Raw genomic sequence first — 19,322 nt, 5'->3', positions numbered from 1 at the left:
TAGAGGCCCGATGCATGGATTTGTGCAAACAGTGGGGTGCCTCTGCCTGGCCTGCGGGGATCATCGGGCCAAAACGGGCTCTCCGACATCCCCCGAGGAGTCCCGGATTGCTAGAGGGCAGTTCTCCGGTGATGCTCCCTGGAATCCAGCTCCCTCTTCTCTGGCTCCAGGTGTGTCACCGCAGCGCAGCAGCTCCTGCGTTGAGCATTTGCCCCCTGGTGGTCATTGTGCATCATAGCTACTGATCCAACGGTCAGTTGGTCGCTTAGGCTTTTAGGTAGATTGTGTGTATGTGTGTGTGTGTATACTTTCAGAGAGGAAGGAAGAAAGAAACATCAATGATGAGGGAGAATCATTGATTGGCTGTTTCCTGCACGCCCCGTACTGGGGATCAAGCCCACAACCAGGGCATTTGCCCTGACCAGGAATCAAACAGTGAGCTTCTAATTCATAGGTCAATGCTCAACCATGAACCACACCAGCTGGGTTTAGGATTGCTTTTAATCTACATACCTAGTTGGCAAGAACTGACATCTTGACATTATTGAGTCTTCCTATCCACAAACATAGACTGTCTTTCTATTTATTTAGTTCTTTTCTTTCTTTCTTTAGAGTTTTGTAGTTTTCCTTGTATAGGTCTTATGCATACTTTTAGATTTATACCCAAGTATTTTGGGGGTGTTAAAGTAAATGGTATTGTGTTTTTTATTTTAAACTAGAGGCCCTGTGCATGAAAATTCATGCACTCGGGTGTGTCCCTCAGCCCGGCCTGCGCCCTCTCGCAGTCTGGGAGCCATCAGGGGATGTCTGACTGACAGCTTAGGCCCGCTCCCTAGAGGGGAGGCGACCTGGCAGGCTCATTAGGGGACGGAGCCAGCTGGCGAGCAGCCACCTCCCCTACCCCTGCTGCTGCAGCTGCCACCGGTGGCCTCCCTCTGCAGGAGGTGAACCCAGCAAGCTGATTTGTGGAAGGTGCTGAACAGTCCCACCCCAAATCACCCCGAAGCCACTGCAGCTGCCAGTGGCCTCCCTCTGTGGGAGGCGACCAGGCGGGCCGATCAGGGCGGGCCTATCAGGGGACGGCCAGGCCAGGGAGCAGTGGGCCCTGCCCATGCCCATCACCTCCTCTGCCACTGGTCGCTGCTGCCCCACGATTGCTGTCACCTCCCTCTGCCCACTGGCACGCGCCTTGGCTGGCCTGTCACCGCCTGTTCGCCGCCACCCCCCCCAACCGGTAGTTCTGCCATTTGGTCAATTTGCATATTACCCTTTTATTATATAGGATTCCATGTATTCATTGCTGATACAGTAATGGACTTCTGTATCTTAACCATTGCTGTTACAGTGATGGACTTCTGTATCTTAACCTTGTATCCTGCAAAGTTGATATAATCATTATTAGTTCCAGAAGTTTTAAATGACATTTGTTTTTTAAGTTTATTATTGACATTAAAAAATATGTTTTTATTGATTTTTAGAGAGAGAGGAAGGAAGAGGGAGAGAGAAATAGAAACATCAGTTGGCCTCCACCGGGGATCGAGCCTGGGCATGTGCCCTGACTGGGAATCTAACCGGTGACCTCTTGGTGCACAGGATGATGCTCAACCAGTGAGCCATACCAGCCGGGCTATTATTGAAATTTTAAGCTTATCAAAAATAGAATAGTATGGTGCACTCACCAATAACCATAATTCAGGTCCAATAATTAACAACTCATGGCCAATCTTTTTTGTGTATACTTTAACCCCCAGTGGATTATTGTTATTATTATTATTTTTGTTTATTTGTTTGTAAATCCTCACCCAAAGGATATCCCTCCATTTATTTTTAGGGAGAGTTGAAGAGAAAGGGAAAGACAGAGAGAAACATTGATGTGAGAGAAATACATTGATTGGTTGCCTCCTGCATGAGCCCCGACCAGGACCCAAGCTGGGGAAGAGCCTGCAACCAAGGTACGTGCCCTTGACTGGAATCAAACACAGGGCTCTTTGGTCCTCAGGCTGACGCTCTATCCAACTGAGCCAAACCGGCTAGGGCTATTACTATTTTTAATGTTCAAGGATCTCTGAACTTTTTTATTGGTCTTCTGCCCCCCCACCCCCACACCCCCGCCAAGGAGTACCCCATTTCTGCTGCCTTAATACCTCAGAACTTTGGTGTCATTGACCTTAGATACCACTTTGCTGTCCACAATCCTATGCTGGTGGTCTTTTGAATGGATTGCATGGAGTTGCTGTTGTCCAGGGCATCACCAAGATGGAAGTCCTCCCCTTCTTCCAGCAGGTAGTGGTAGGTAGTGATCTCAGCCTCCAGCTTGACTTTGATGTTCAGCAGGGCCTTGTACTCTTGGGCCTGGCACTTTCCCTCTGCCCAGGTCTGGGCCAGCTCTGACTCTAGCTGCAGCAGGATCCCATTGAGCTGATCCATCTGCATGGCATAGCACATCTCCACCTCCCACAGACTGTTCTCCAAGCTGGCCTTCAAATTTTTCATGGAGTCCAACTTGATCTCCAAGGACTGGACTGTATATCTCAGCTCCGTGAGTGTCATCTCAGGAGCTTCTATCTCAGCAGTCTGTGAGGTGACCACTGTGGTGCTCTCCTCTGTGACCAATAATTGTCTAGCTGGGACCAGTACTTGTCTAGCTCCCCTCCTTTCCTCAGAGTCAGCTCGTCATACTGGGCCCAGATGTCTGCCATGATCTTGCTGAGGTCCTGAGATTTGGGGGCATCCAACTTCCCGGTCAACACAGAGTCAGCAATCTGGTTTGGTAGAACATTTACTTCCTCCTTGTGCTTCTTCATGAAGAGCAGGTCCTCCTTGAAAGCCTTGCTCTCTATTGCCAGCTGCAGCTGAGTGATATTAATGTCATCAGTGACCTTATAGAGCCCATTGATGTCACTCTCCACTGACTAGCGCATGGCCAGCCCTGTCTCATACTTGACTCTGAAGTCAGCAGCAGCAAGACAGACATCATCAGTCAGCAGAACGGTGTGGGTTTTGTCCACAGAACTTTCAAAAAATCTGAGCCCTCTGGTCCTCAGTGGTCTTTGAAATGCCCCCAGTCTCTGACCTGGGGTCCCTTTTTCTCCAGGTGTTCCTGAATTTGATCTCCAGTCTCCAATTATCAGCCTCCAGGCTTCTCACCCTCTCCAGGTAGGAGGCCAGGCCATCATTCAGGCATTGCATAGTCTTCTTACTTTGGATACTCCCTGTGCCCAACAGACCCCCAGCCCTCCCTGCAGCCAGGCCCTGGGACCTTCAGCTGTCCCACACACTGGTGGAGTGGGACACAGAGATCCAGGAGCCAGAGCCCCTGCCACCTACATACCTGGTAGATGCTGACTGTGCTGCTGGTTGCCCGGGCCTGGTCACTGGCAACTGCACTGAGTCCAGGGTCCAGTAGTTTGTGGAGAAGCTGGCGTGGGTGCTGAAGCTCAGGTTGTTCAGGGAGGAAGGCAAGAAGCCGAGACTCCAGTTCAAGTCACTCCCCAGCCGATTATTTTGAAGCAATTTTCTGACATCATCGCAGGGAAAGACTTTTTTTTCAATCCTCACCTGAGGATATGTTTTTACTGATTTTTTTATTTTTTATTTTTGAGAGAGAGAGAAACATCGATTTTGGAGAGAAACGTCGATCAGTTGCCTCCTGTATGCACCTCGACTGTGGGTTGAACCTGCAACCTAGGTATGTGCCCTAACCAGGAATTGAACCTGCAACCTTTTGGAGTATGGGATGATGCTCCAGCCAACTGAGCCACCTAGCTATGGCTCAGGGACTTTTTAAATAGACATAAAAAGCACTAATCAGAAAGAAAAAGAATGTCGCTGCATTATTACATTAAAATTAAGAACTTCTGTTCATCAAAAGGCACAGTTAAGAGAATGGGAGAATAAATTTGCATCATATTTAAAGAATAGGGAACTACTATAGACCAGTAAGAAAAAGATAATTCTGCCTTCTAACTCTGGGCAAGAGTAGGCATGCCAGAAAAAAGAATATCAAAATGGCTAATAACATGTAAAGGCACTCAGTCTTTTTTGTTGTTGATCCTCACCTGAGGATATTTTTTCCATTGATTTTTAGAGTGGAAGGGGTGGGGTGAGAGAGAGGGAGAGAGAAAAACATGGATGTGAGAGAGACACATCATTTGGTTGCCTCCCACATGTGCCCCTATTGGGTCCGGGGATCAAACCTGCAAGCCAGGTCCATGCCCTTGATTAGGAATTGATCCCATGACCCTTTGGGTGCGAGGGCCAACACTCTAACCACTGAGCACACCAACCAAGGCGGCACTTCGTCTCTTTAGAAATGAGTAAAATGCAAATTGAAATGATAATGAGATGTGGCTCAGTTAGTTGGAGTGTCGTCTGGTGCACCCAAAGGTCGAAGGTTTGATTCCCAGTCACATGCATACCTATGTGTGGGCTCTATCCCCGGCTCTGTCAATCCGGACAAGTGTGAGAGGCAACCGGTTGATGTTTCTCTCTCACATCGATGCCCCCCCCCTCCCTCCCTCCCTACCTCTCTCCTTCTTCCCCCCTTTCCCCTCTCTCTAAAACATCAATGAACATATCTTTGGGTGATAATTAAAAAAAAAAGATTAACAATGCCAAGAGAGTGAGTATGTGGAGCATTAGAAACTTAAAAAACTGCTAGTGGAAGTTTAAATTGGTATTTTGAAAAATTGTTTGACATTATGTACTAAAGTTGAAGATATACATACCCTATGACTAGGTTGTATTTCTGGGTATATTGGTCAGAAAGGCATTCCCAAGTATGTGAGGAGATTGTATAAGAGTATTCAAAACAGCATTATTTGTATTGGCCAGAAACTAGAAGCAACCCAGTTGTCCACTATCAGAATAAACAATGACATAATCATACAATGAAATATTATTAAGCAAGGAAAATGAACAAATTATTTACTTGTAAGAACATGCATGAATTTTACAAACACAATGTTGAACAAAACAAGCCATGCACCAAAATTAAATACATGTGGAGTTAGTCCTTTTTAGACAAAAGCAAAGCTATACCATAATACTTAGGTATGTGTTTTTAGTTGGTAACAACTATAAAGAAAGGAAGTTTAGTTACCTTTGGTGAATGGGAGGAGCTATAGGAGAGGGGTACATGAGGAGATTTCTGGGTTATTAGAAATGTTTTATTTCTTAGCCTGATTAGTAGTATTTGGGTATTTATTTTGTGCTAAATTATCAAGCTGTCATACTTTATGTGTGTACGCACTGTACATGTTATATTTCACAATAAAATTGTTTAAAGAGAAGACATTTCCTTAGAACAGAATGGGCTTAAATAAGTGTGTAATTTAAGTGTAGTGAGTTTCCTACCTTCACAAGTATAACACTTAAAAGCTAGGGTTCGCCTGGCCGGTGTGGCTCAGTTGTTGAGCATTGACCTGTGAACCAGGAGGTCACGGTTCGAGTCCTGGTCAGGGCACATGCCCGGGTTGTGAGCTCTATCCCCAGTGTGGGGCATGCAGGAGGCAGCCAATCATTGACGTTTCTATCTCTCTCCCTCTTCCTTCTCTGCAATCAAGAAAAATATATTCTTAAAAAAGAAAAAAAAGCTAGGGTTCACCTTGTGATAATTATAACAACTATTTGGAAATAGAAATATTTATAATTAAAATAGATTATTGATCCATAAGTCAATTTAAGAAAGACGCTAATAAAGTTAATTCTTATTTGCATGAGGTTAATGAGTGAAGAGTAACAGATTTTGCAGTGCTGTGGTTTTATGAGAAGGATGTTTTTGTTGGAGACAGAAGCATGTGATTTTTAGAATTGACTTGTTCGTTTCTGTACTCCCCCCCCTCATTATTTAGAGAATACTTAATTTCTGTAATCAAACCCATGTGGATTAAGACCTTATATATTTAATACTGTGCGCACTGCATTTCTGTACTTTGAAGCAAGGGGATAGGATGGGGTGGAGAGGGATGACATTGACTATTTGACAGGGCTAGCACGAACATCCAGAGCAAAGTCTTTTACAATGATAAGAAAATATCTCACATCTATCATACAGTTTTAAAAAGATGATTTCCTTTTTCTCACTCACTCTCCTTCAGATTCTCAAAAATTCTACCATTAGTCTGTACTGACTGATCTTAGTAATTGAAGATTTGTTTGATTTTTTTTTTTTTACCTTTTTTTTGGGGGGGTGGTGGTAATCCTCACTTGAGGATATTTTTTCCATTGATTTTCAGAGAGAGTGGAAGTTGGGGGGGGGGGTGCGGCAGAAAGAGAGAAGCATCAATGTAAGAGAGACACATTGATTAGCTTAGCTACCTTTTGCACTCGGATCGAGTCCGAAACTGAGGTACTGAAATCGAACCCGGGACCCTTCAGTTCATGGGCTGACGCTCTCACCATTGAGCCAAACTGTCTAGGGCTGTTTGACTTTTAAATATTACAATTCTTAAATATTTTATTTTTTTTTGACTTATAGAATTGAATTTCCTGGAATAGCTGGTAGAATTCTTGAGAATATGAAGGACAGTGAGGAGTAGGAAATAATAATAATAAAAAAAATGTGTGTTCAATTCACCTAATCCATCTAAGCCCAGAAGTATGGCATAAATTGCAATAACATCCAAGAATAACAATCTCATAAAATAGAAGATCCCATTAATAGAGAAATGCAAGTGAAATTTAAAAATGAGGGTTGTACTTGTAAGAGAGACTGAAACAGGCCCTTAGTAGCTGAAAGTATCTAAAGTATCTTTTTCTTCAGATTTAATTGACCAGCTCACACAGAGGCATTTTATAAGATGTGATTTATTTGCAGGCTGATTATCTGGCTTTTAGATCATCCAGGTTTCTTAATTTTTTTCCTCCCCCCTATTTTTGTTGGCTGTCCATCTTTTAGCCACATTACAATTTATTTGTACCTTTCCCTAAAGAAAAGGAGAGATTAGCAAGTAGAAAGGTAAATCTCAAATCAGTCCTTCTTACTACTTGGAAATAAATAAAGACTTAACTAAATATTTTAATTTTTATTCTATTTTAGTGTCCCTTTCCTTAAAAAAGCCTGAATGTTGGTTGTAAATAGCAAAATAATCCTCATGTGGCTTCATAATTTTCAAAGTAACTTTGAATTCATGTAATCCCTGGGACTACATACAAAGTTTTTTAAATCTAAAATCAGCAGAGAATATGTACTGTTAGTAATGCAAAATTTGAGTTTTGTTTTTTAATAAAAATTACAGTTATTAGGTGCTTTAATTTTTTGACTTATGAAATTGAGATTCTTTCCTGGAACAGCTGGTAGAATTTGAAGCATAATAAAGAGTAGGAAAGAATTATTTTAACAATTTATTTTATTTCATATGTGGGATAACTAATTCCAGACTAATGGGAAATGACATGGAGACAGAAGAGGTTGGGCATTAAAATCAATATTATTGCCTCACTGCTATTCTCTAGAGCAGTGGTTCCCAGCCTTTTTTTGTCCAGGCCCCATCTAAGGATCTCTAAAATCCTGATGCCTCCCCTCCCCCCATGACATATAATTCTTTTTTTTTTTTTAATATATTTTATTGATTTTTTTACAGAGAGGAAGGGAGAGAGATAGAGAGTTAGAAACATCGATGAGAGAGAAACATCGACCAGCTGCCTCCTGCACATCTCCCACTGGGGATGTGCCCGCAACCCAGGTACATGCCCTTGACCGGAATCAAACCTGGGACCTTTCAGTCCGCAGGCCGATGCTCTATCCGCTGAGCCAAACCGGTTTCGACGACATATAATTTTTATTATTCAAAGAGTGAATTCCTATTCATGTGGAGGAAGCCTAAAAAGCCATTAACTTGGTCTGAGTAAACTTCCAGAGAACAGGGCATCCATGAAAGAAAAACAAAAGGAAGGTTGAAGTACTGAGGAAGAAATCACTAAGAAATTGTTTATAAAAAATAATAATATGAAGTGATATGAAAAAATAGCAAATAAAGTTTCAAAACAATACAGAACTGAAATGCATAAATTTGTCACAATATATATTTATATACTATATATGAGTCCCCTAGAACCATAAGAAATGCAAAAAATTCACTGTTAATAACTTATTATCAAATTGCCCCTCTTAAAAATGTGCCCCACGCTGGGAACCACTGCTTTAGAGTATATTACTAAGAATGTTTTTGAAAGGTAGACTGAGTTTCCTATCCAACCGTGGAAGAATTGACAGAATTATTATTGGAACAGCAAACTTTTTTTTTTTTTTTTAGCTTTTTAATTTTTTTATATTTGCATTTTTTTAGCTTTAAATATATTTTTTTATTGATTAAGATATTACATATGTGTCCTTATACCCACGTTACCCCCTACCTCCCCACCCCCGCTCATGCCCCCCCCCCCCCCGTTGTCCGTGTCCATTGGTTAGACCTATATGCTTGCATGTAAGTCCTTTGGTTGATCTTTCCCCCTTCCCCCCACCCTCCCCTACCTTCCCTCCAAGGCCCGACAGTCCAATCAATGCCTCTCCGTCCCTGGATCAGTCCTTGTTCATCAGTTTATGATGTTCATTATATTCCACAAATGAATGAGATCATGTGGTATTTATCCTTCTCTGACTGGCTTATTTCACTTAGCATAATGCTCTCTAGTTCCATCCATGCTGTGGCAAATGGTAAGAGTTCCTTTTTCTTCTTCCTCTTCTTAAAGAATACCTTTCAGCATTTCGTATAATGCTGGTTTGGTGGTGATGAACTCCTTTAGCTTTTTCTTATCTGTGGAGCTCTTTATCTGACCTTCAATTCTGAATGGGAGCAGCAAACTTTTTAAACAATGAGAGAACCTCAAGAATTCTTGGAACTTAAAAAAGGAAAGCTTATTCTGTTGCCCGTGCTAGAAACCTGGAAAAATCTATTGGTGTGAGTAAGGTAGGATTTAATTGCTTGTCTGTATCTTTAATAAAAACCCTGATTTTTCATCAGGTTCTACCTGGAAAAATCAAACTCATTCTAGAATCTTGGAAATTCCCCAGTGTAAAAGAAGAGGCCTAACATCCTAGAACAGGGGTGGGCAACCTTTTTGTGAGTGCGTGGCAAAACCAGCAAAATCTTTGACTCAAAATTCTTCTGCGTGCCAACCCTAATTTTTTGAGAACATGTTACGCCTACTTGATATCTCTTAAGGTGTACATATGTGAAGAACCTTGAAGAAATAATAAAATTCATTCGAGTGACAAAAACAGTATATGATGATGAAAAATACATTTATTTTTTAATGTATACATGTACACTGATAGTCCGACAGAAAACTTTATGACTCGGTTTGATATTATCAGTGGGACTTTTGCTGCTGCATCACTGATGACAGAGATTTTACATCAGGTTTATATTTCATGACCTTCAGAAATATGCATAAGCTACTGCTTTCATCCATCAGGCTACTCCTATTATGAGACTTAACAAAATTCATCACTGAGAACAAAGATTCACAAGCGTATGTGGATGAAACCAAAACACTGGTCGGCTCTAGGAAGGCAGGGAGAGTTAAGGCAGAGGCATAGAAATTGCTCTTCCCCTCTCTCGTCAATCCATGTCTATGGTCTTTAAGATAACTTGTTATGTGAAATTATTTATTTATCTAAGATGCACCTACACTGAATTTATCTGAAAAATAAAAAAGTCGATATTAAGAAAAAAATTGTAAATGGAAGATTATAAGAGAGGGTTTCGCATGCCAGCAAAAGTTACTGGCGTGCCATGTTTGGCACGCATGCCAGGGGTTGCCCACCCCTGTCCTAGAATGTATTTGAGGAAGCACTCAAAGGAACAAAGAAAAAATTAATCAGCTATTATGCTGTATGACACATAAAAGCAGAGATAACAGAAAGATAAAAGGCTGCTTTCATCATTCAAGATCCACTTAGCAGATTGATCATTTAAGTGTGGATTTTTCTGAACATATAAGCCACAGTAGTCATCTGAGATGGCTGGAAAGACAAGTTGATGAGACTGTACTGAGAAGATTTGTGTGTTTAGCCATGGCAGCCAAGATGGAGGTTTCTTTATAACTTTTAAAGAACTAAATATTGGCCACAACAGTAATATAGTAAAATTACAACAGACTAGAAGTCTTACAAAATGCCACTTTGACATAGCTGTCTTTCAAAATTTTTCATCTCTGATTTGCTTCTCCTCTGAGCCTGATTCCTCATTATTTACACATTCTCTCCCCTTTTAAAAATATGTAAATATCTTGTTTCTTATCCAAATAGTCATAATTCTTACAAACTTAGGTAGTAAATTGGCATAAGAGAGTTTTACTACTACCTAGGAAACTGAACTTGGTGGCATTTTTAGTTTTGAAGTAGTAAATACACTCTAGGCTTTAGCTAGTAGTGTCTGTGACAATAACTTTCTTGCAGTCACATTTGTTCAATGTAACCCCCATCACTGCATTTGCCACTAGTGCACATGATGAAACTAAATTCCACTTGTTCTTTTTTTTTTTTTTCTTAATATATTTTATTGATCTTCTACAGAGAGGAAGGGAGAGAGACAGAGGGTCAGAAACATCGATGAGAGAGAAACATCGATCAGCTGCCTCCTGCACATCTCCCACTGGGGATGTGCCCGCAACCCAGGCACACGCCCCCTACCGGAATCGAACCTGGGACCCTCCAGTCCGCAGGCCGACGCTCTATCCACTGAGCCAAGCCGGTTTCGGCACCACTTGTTCTTTTATTGGTGACTTATATGTGGATTATTCTCAAAATTGGCCTGAGCAAAAGCTATGTGAAGACACTGGTGATAGAGTATTGTTTCTTCACTCTAAAGGAGAACTTCAGATTGTTTCATTGTTCATGAGATAACACTTCTGCAAGATTTGGCACTTAAATAACCTTTGCTTTTGACTTGACTTGACTTTTTAATTTTTAAGAGCAAGTGTATACAGTTTGAGATAATAAGACAAGTGATCATCACACTTGTTAGATTATCTGTTTCGATAGGCTTCCTCACCTCAGAGCTTACCTGCATTTAATTTGATCTTACCTCTGTGGCCTGTCTTTGGCCATGGTAAAATGTGAATAATTTTGTTACCCAATTTGTTTTATGTATGTGTAAGGAATATTAGTGAGTAATAACAAGAATCTGAGAGCCCAGCTGGTGTGGCTCAGTGGTTGAGCATCGACCTATGAACCAGGAGGTCACAGTTCAATTTCTTGTTAAGGCACATGCCTGGGTTGCAGGCTCGATCCCCGATGTGGGGTGTGTGGGAGGCAGCTGATCAGTGATGCTTATCACTGATGTTTCTGTCTCTGTCTCCTCTCCCTTACTTTCTGAAATCAATAAAATTATTATTTTTTTAAAAAATATATTTTATTGATTTTTTACAGAGAAGAAGGGAGAGGGATAGAGAGTTAGAAACATCGATGAGAGAGAAACATCGATCAGCTGCCTCCTGCACACCCCCCAGTGGGGATGTGCCCGAAACCAAGGTACATGCCCTTGTCCGGAATCGAACCTGGGACCCTTGAGTCCCCAGGCCGACGTTCTATCCACTGAGCCAAACCGGTTCGGCAATAAAATTATTATCATTATTATTATTTTTTTTGCAGGGAGAGCCTTTTATTTATTTATTTTTTTAAATTAAATCTTTATTGTTCAGATTATTAGAGTTGTTTCTCTCCCCCGCCCCAATAGCTCCCCTCCACCCGGTTCCCACCCCACCCTCTGCCCTTACCCCCGCCACCCACTCTTCTCATCCATAGGTGTACAGTTTTTGTCCAGTCTCTTCCCATACCCCCCCCCCCCTTCCCCCCCCCCCCCCCCCCCCCCCGAGAATAGTCAATCCACTCCCTTTCTATGTCGCTGATTCTATTACAATCACCGGTTTATTCTGTTCATCAGATTATTTATTCACTTGATTTTTTAGATTCACTTGTTGATAGATGTGTATTTGTTCTTCATAATTTGTATCTTTACCTTTTTCTTCTTCTTCCTCTTCTTAAAGGATACCTTTCAGCATTTCATATAATACTGGTTTGGTGGTGATGAACTCCTTTAGCTTTTCCTTATCTGTGAAGCTCTTTATCTGACCTTCAATTCTGAATGATAGCTTTGCTGGATAAAGTAATCTAGGTCATAGGTTCTTGCTATTCATCACTTTGAATATTTCTTGCCACTCCCTTCTGGCCTGCATAGTTTCTGTTGAGAAATCAGCTGACAGTCATATGGGTACTCCCTTGTAGGTAACTGATTGTTTTTCTCTTGCTGCTTTTAAGATTCTCTCTTTGTTAAAATGCTCTTGGCATTTTAATTATGATGTGTCTTGGTGTGGTCCTCTTTGGATTCCTTTTGTTTGGGGTTCTCTGCGCTTCCTGGACTTGTAAGTCTATTTCTCTCACCAGGTAGGGGAAGTTTTCTGTCATTATTTCTTCAAATAGGTTTTCAATATCTTGCTCTCTCTCTTCTTCTGGCACCCCCATAATTCGGATGTTGGTACGCTTGAAGCTGTCCCAGAGGCTCCTTACACTATCTTCATATTTTTGGATTCTTTTTTCTTTTTGTTTTCCCAGTTGGGTGATTTTTGCTTCTTCATATTTCAGATCTTTGACTTGATTCTTGTGATCCTCTAGTCTGCTCTTGGAGCTCTGCATAATATCCTTTATTTCAGTCAGTGTATGCTTAATTTCTAGTTGGTCCTTTTTCATAACCTCGAGGGTCTCACTAGATTTCTTGAGGGTCTCACTAAATTTATCGGCGGTCTCACTAGATTTCTTGAGGGTCTCACTAAATTTATTGGCGGTTTCTAGAAAATTCTTGAAAAACCTTAAAAGTGTGGTTTTGAACTCTATGTCCAGTAGTTTGCTTTCCTCCATTTCTGTCATTTTGACCTTTTCTTTGTCTCTGCATTTTGGCTGCTTCCCTGTGTTGATAGAGTGGCTTTCTGTGCAAGGTGTCCTATAGGACCCAGTGGCTCAGCCTCCCCAATTACCTGAGGTGGACACTCTTGGTGCACCCCTTTGTGGGCTTTGTGCACAGTCTTGTTGTAGTTAAATCTTGATTGTTGTAGGTATCACTGGGAGGAATTGACCTCCAGGCCAATTGGCTGTGAGAATCAGCTGTGTCTGCAATGGGAGAACTTCTGAGCTGGAGACACCCTTCTGGGGCAAGACTTGCTTCAGTGGGGCTTTGGTGCTCACTGAGTCAGCCCCCTGAGTGTGTCCCTTATGGATCTGAGGAGTTGTAATCTGGATGGTCCCACTCTGACCACTGGGTACACTGGCTCTTAGATCTCTAAGGAGGTGCTAATTTAGCCTCTGCCTGAGGCTACCCAGCAGGAGCTACAGAGAGATCTGCAGATTCCTCTTCCTTGTTTGGGGTTTGGAGGTGCCCAGATGAGGCCCAGCTGTGAAGCAATGCAAGCTGCTGTGGGGTCTTGGACCTTCTTTTGGAAGTTCTGGATCTCTCTGATTCAGCTGCAGTTTGTTAGGTAATTTTCAGGTTACAAAGGGCCAGGCCTTTCATATGCAAAAGCCTCTGTGCACAGCTTGGGTGTGGCGGGGTCTCAGGGGATCAACAGGGCGGAGCAAGCAGCTATGGCTGCTCCCCAGTCCTACCCTAAGAGGCCCCCGCGTCTCAGTGTCCTGGTAGTCGCTGCAAGCACCTCTGAGAGAAAGCCGCCCCCGAGTTCTGCCTGATGCCAGACAGTCCAGTTTCTCCCCGTATGAGTCTGGGTCCCCAGAGACTCACCCGGAACTGGAGTTCAGAGCAGTCGGGAGCTTGAGACTCCCTCCTGATGGAAAAAAACAACCGTGTCCTCAGCTGCCAGCCCTCTCCACGTGAGCCGCGTCCTCAGTTGCCAGCCCTTTCGGCGTGCGCCTCCGTACCTCTGCACTTTACTTCCGCACCTCCTCTGAGTCTCAGTGCTTTTCTCTTTCCTTCTAGTTGTAGAATTTCCACTCAGCCTGCCTTCCTGTGGTTCTAGATGATGTTTGTTTTGTCTTTTAGTTGTATTTTTGAAGTGGTTGTGCAAGGCAGCAATTTCTGGTGTTTACCTATGCCGCCATCTTTGATCTAAAATTATTTTTTTTAAAAAAGAGTCTGAGATCCTTGGAAGAAAGATAATATACCAAGGTACTGTTAAAATAATGGCAACTTGAGAGCCAGTATATCTTCTGAGTTACTATGATTCACAACTTGTTAGGATACTTGTTCAGTTCCAAAGAAGACATATAGATGACCAACAGGTACATGAAAAGGTGCTCAACATCACTAATCATCAGAGAAATGCAAATCAAAACCATAATTCTCACACCTGTTATAATGACTCTTATAAAAAAGACAAGAGCCCTAGCTGGTTTGGCTCAGTGGATAGTGTGTAAGCCTGCAGACTGAAGGGTCCTGGATTCGATTCTGGTCAAGGGCACATGCCTGGGTTGCAGGCTCAATCCCCACTAGGGGGCGTGCAGGAGGCAGTTGATCAATGATTCTCATTATTGATGTTTCTATCTCTCCCTCTCCCTTTCTCTCTGAAATCAATAAAAATATAAATTAAATTAAATAAAGATAAGAAATAACAAGCATTGTCCAGGTTGCAGAGAAAAGGGAACCTTGTGTTGGAATGTAAATTGGTGCAGCCACTATGGAAAATAGTGTGGAATTTTCTAGAAAAATTAAAAATTGAACTATATGATCCAGCAATTCTACTTCTGGGTATTTATCTGAAGAAAATAAAAACACTAACTCAAAAAGATAGATGCACCGCCATGTTCACTGGAACATTATTTACAATAATTAAGATATGAAAACAACCTAAGTGTTTATTGATGTATGAATGGATAAAGAATGTGCTATGTATATGATTATTATTATTCAGTCATGAAAAAAGGAAATCTTGCTATTTGTGACAACATGGATGGACCTTGAGGGCATTATGCTAAGTGAAATAAATCAGAAAGACAAATATCAAATGTGGAATCTAAAAAAGAAAATCAATACAAAAATAAATCTAGCTCATAGATAACAGAGAATATAGATTGCTGGTTATCAGAGACAGGGGTGGGTCATAGGGGGTGTGTGTGAAATGGGTAAAGAGGGTCAAAAGGTACAAACTTCCAGTCATAAAGTCCTGAGCTGTAATACACAGCATGGTGACTGTAGTTAATTATACTGTATTTCATATTTGAAAGTTGCTAAGAGTTTTGTAACCATGTATGGTAAATGATGTTAACTAGACTTATTGTGGTGATCATTTCACAGTATATACAAATATCAAATCATTATGTTGTGTTCCTGAAACTAATCCTATATAATAAAAGCCTGATATGCAAATAGACTGAACGGGGGAACAACCGGTGGAACAACCAGTTGTCATGATGCGCACTGACCACCAGGGTGCAGACACTCAAAGCAGGAGCTGCCCCCAGTCCGCAGGCCCCAGGCCAGCCAAGGCGGGTGCTAACAGGGGTGGGGGGTGGGGAGGCAGGGCCCAATTGCCCTGCCAATTACCCCACAGATGGGCTCTGATCATCGGCCAGGTCTAGGGACCCTACCCATGCATGAATTTCATGCATCGGGCCTCTAGTGTTATATAAATGTTAATTATACTTAAATTAAAAAACCTGTTCATGGTTAGTTTGCTATATGGTATAATCAGACTCAGACATTTCTATGTCATTCTCAATGCCTAAAATAACTTTTGCCTTATTTTTTAATCCAGCAAAAACAATAATAACAAAGCCTGCAGTATTTACAAATATGTCAGTGATACTGTAAAGAACATACTTTTTCCAAAATGTTCTTAATAGAGGGAAATAAATGATAAAAAGAAAACTCAATCTCAAGTGTTCCTCATATCCTTTATGAATCTTGCCTGATAATAGTATTCAACTGCATTTTGTTTTGCTGTAAAAATTTATTTCTGATAGAGTATGCATGCTCTTCAGTCACAGGATGAGATTCTTTTTTTCTACCAATGAAGTTAAATAAATCTTGAGCTTTCTTTGCATGTAAAAATAAGAGAATTGTTAAATCATTAAATATTGTTGATTGGAATTAAAAATAACTTTCTCTGTAAAGCTGAAAGGCACTTAAGCTCTAGTTCTTTGATACAAGATATGAATGTACTTGATTTGTTGGTTTAAGAGGCAATATAGCTGGTGAATAGACAAGTTAAGATGTTAAACTATTGTTTTCCCTTTTTGGTGAACTCATTATTGAAAGATAAGTATTCCCTTAAGGGCTCTCTTGCCCTTGGGTTTCTGGTTGGGTTTAGCCATTGGGTAGCATTGAGGCAAGGAGGAGAGTGAGGTAGGGATATTTATTTCCCCAATCTTTCCCTGAGGGGTCACTGGGCTTACTGTGACCTTTGACCAAAGGTTATAGCTCAGCGGTTCTCAACCTGTGGGTTGCGACCCCTTTGGGGGTTGAACGACCCTTTCACAGGGGTCGCCTAAGACCATCAGAAAACACATATATAATTACATACTGTTTTTGTGATTAATCACTATGCTTTAATTATGTTCAATTTGTAACAATGAAAATACATCTTGTATATCAGATATTTACATTACGATTCATAATAGTAGCAAAATTACAGTTATGAAGTAGCAGCGAAAATAATTTTATAGTTGGGGGTCACCACAACATGAGGAACTGTATTAAAGGGTCGAGGCATTAGGAAGGTTGAGAACCACTGTTATAGCTACTGTCCTATCGCCCTACCACAACAGATGAAACAAAGATGAAAAAGCCCTCTGTCTCTGGGTTCCAGTAATTGCTGTCTCCTTATGCCTCTTCAAAACCTCAGGGTAGCAATGCATATTGCTGCTATTAGCCAAGGGGTAACTGCACTGCATCTTGTGGTTTCCCTACTCCCTAATAGCACCTTATAAAATAGTCTTTTTTAAAAACTCTCCTCAGTTTTCCTGATTTCAGTGTGCCATTTGTTTCATGCTGTGATCCTGACGGAAATAGCTGCCCTATGTATTTTTAACCATTATCCTAATTGGTATGCCAGATAAACTCTAATAATACTGTGCTAATTTTGAGGGGATAATAACTGAAAGTGTTTGCACAACTACTCTTGTTTTCCTTGCACTTTATTTCATCTAAAGAAAAGAAATAAAGTGTTAGATGATGTATAAGAAGCTAGTAATACTAATAGTTCATTTTAAGATAGACACTGAAATGTTGCTTTACTTTGTGTCTCCTCTTTTCCCTAAAAAAGATTGGTGGTTTGATTCTCTAATAAGATAATTGAATTCCTAGGTATCATCTCACTACTCATTAATATCTCATTTGGCTAACCTACAGCAATTCTGAGAAGATTGTTGGATAGTATTTTGGCTATATAGGATTTTCATCGTATGTACTGTGTCTCTTCAATTATTAAAGACTAGAGGCCCAGTGCACGAAATTCTTGCACGTGGGGGGCTGGGGAGTCCTTCAGCCTGGCCTGCACCCTCTCGAAATCTGGGACCACTGGCTCCTAACCGCTTGCCTGCCTTCCTGCCTGATTGCCCCTAACCCCTCTGCCTGCCTGCCTCATCGCCCCTAACCACTCGCCTGCCTGCCTGATTGTCCCTAACTGCTCGCCTGCCTGCCTGATTGCCCCTAACCACTCTGCCTGCCTGCTTGATGCCCCTAACTGCTTGTCTGCCTGGTCACCCCTAACCACTTCTGCCTGCCTACCTGATCACCCCTAACCACTCGCCTGCCTTCCTGCCTGATTGCCCCTAACCCCTCTGCCTGCCTGCCTCATCGCCCCTAACCACTCGCCTGCCTGCCTGATTGTCCCTAACTGCTCGCCTGCCTGCCTGATTGCCCCTAACCACTCTGCCTGCCTGCTTGATGTCCCTAACTGCTTGTCTGCCTGGTCACCCCTAACCACTTCTGCCTGCCTACCTGATCACCCCTAACCACTCGCCTGCCTGCCTGATTGCCCCTAACCACTCTGCCTGCCTGCTTGATGCCCCTAACTGCTTGTCTGCCTGGTCACCCCTAACCACTTCTGCCTGCCTACCTGATCACCCCTAACCACTCGCCTGCCTGCCTGATCGCCCCTAACCACTCTGCCTGCCTGATCACCCCAACTGCTCGCCTGCTTGCCTGTTGCCCCTAACCTCTCTGCCTGCCTACCGGATCACCCCTAACTGCTCGCCTGCCTGCCTGATCACCCCTAATCACCTCTGCCTCGGCCCCTGCTGCCACAGCTTTGTCCGGAATGACATCCAGAAGGTCGTTCGGCTGTCTGGTCTAATTAGCATATTATACTTTTATTATTATAGATAATTGGGAATTAATCATATTATGTAGTCATCTGGAAAACTCAGGTTTAAGTACTGAGTTTGTGTAAGTGCAGTCTGATTTTTTATTTGTTAACAGTCTCAAAACTGCCAGTATTACAGAGAGGTTAAATGTAAATGAATTCACGGTTCATTGGTAATTGGCAAGCATAGTTTCTCTTGGAATGACATACATTGTATTCATATCCTCTTTTCCACTTTTAGTACCAAAATGCATTACCATTTTAACTTATCAATCTTCCATAGCAACTAGGAGGTATTTGAAAACACAGGATAAAGACTGAGCTGTAAAAGAGGCTTTAATTGAAATACATCTGTTATAATAGAAAAAGAATTTGGAAAATGTACTGGAATATTGCTGTATTTTTTTAAACCCCTGTCCTTTCAGATTACTGTAACAAAATGGATGGCTTATAAACAACATAAATTAATTTCTCACAGTTCTAAAGGCTGGATGTCTGAGATCAGAGTGTCAAATGGTTGGGTGAGGGCCCTGTTCTTGCTGGCAGACTTCTCCTTGCGTCTTAACATGGTTGCAGGGGCTAGGGAGCTCTGTGCGGTCAGTTTTATAAGAGCACTAATCCTATTCATGAGGGCTCCACTCAGGATTTATTTACCTTCCAGAGGCCCCAATCACTAATACCATCACTTTAGAATTTTGACATGAATGGGGGAGGGAGGACGCACAAACATTCAGACCGTAGCAACCCCCTTTTTAAAAAACTTTCCCTTTTGCTTGCTTTGTTGAAATTCTAAACCCCAAACTACTCCCAAGTATGGTGCATGGATCAGCAATGTTGATACCACCAGGGAGTAAAAATCTCAGGCCACAGGCTAGACTACTAAATCAGAACCTACATTTTAAGCTAAAATGCCCCAGATAAGTATATACATCATAATCTGAGAAACAGTGTAACCATTTCCTGGATTGCATCTCATTAGATTAAAACAAAATTGTTAAGTGTTTAAAGTGGAGGTAAATTATTGATGACATGGTCTCAGGTAAAGAAATGGATTAAATTTGCAGATAACC

At 41.8% G+C, this 19,322-nt stretch overlaps 1 protein-coding gene and 1 pseudogene across 2 annotated transcripts in view; one reads left to right on the top strand and one right to left on the bottom strand.

Annotated features, from left to right (window-relative positions):
• The window catches only part of SPATS2 (spermatogenesis associated serine rich 2), a 124,743-nt gene that overhangs the window by 54,987 nt on the left and 50,434 nt on the right, over positions 1 to 19,322 (top strand). The window lies entirely within an intron of this gene.
• Positions 2,138 to 18,820, bottom strand: LOC139005328 (keratin, type I cytoskeletal 18 pseudogene; annotated as a pseudogene).

This window comes from Myotis yumanensis, unplaced genomic scaffold, assembly GCF_028538775.1.
Source record: "Myotis yumanensis isolate MYYU_CA2020_CCGP unplaced genomic scaffold, mMyoYum1.0.hap1 SCAF_3, whole genome shotgun sequence".
In the NCBI taxonomy this organism is placed as follows: Eukaryota; Metazoa; Chordata; class Mammalia; order Chiroptera; family Vespertilionidae; genus Myotis; species Myotis yumanensis.
This window is presented reverse-complemented; position numbering and strand designations above follow the sequence as displayed.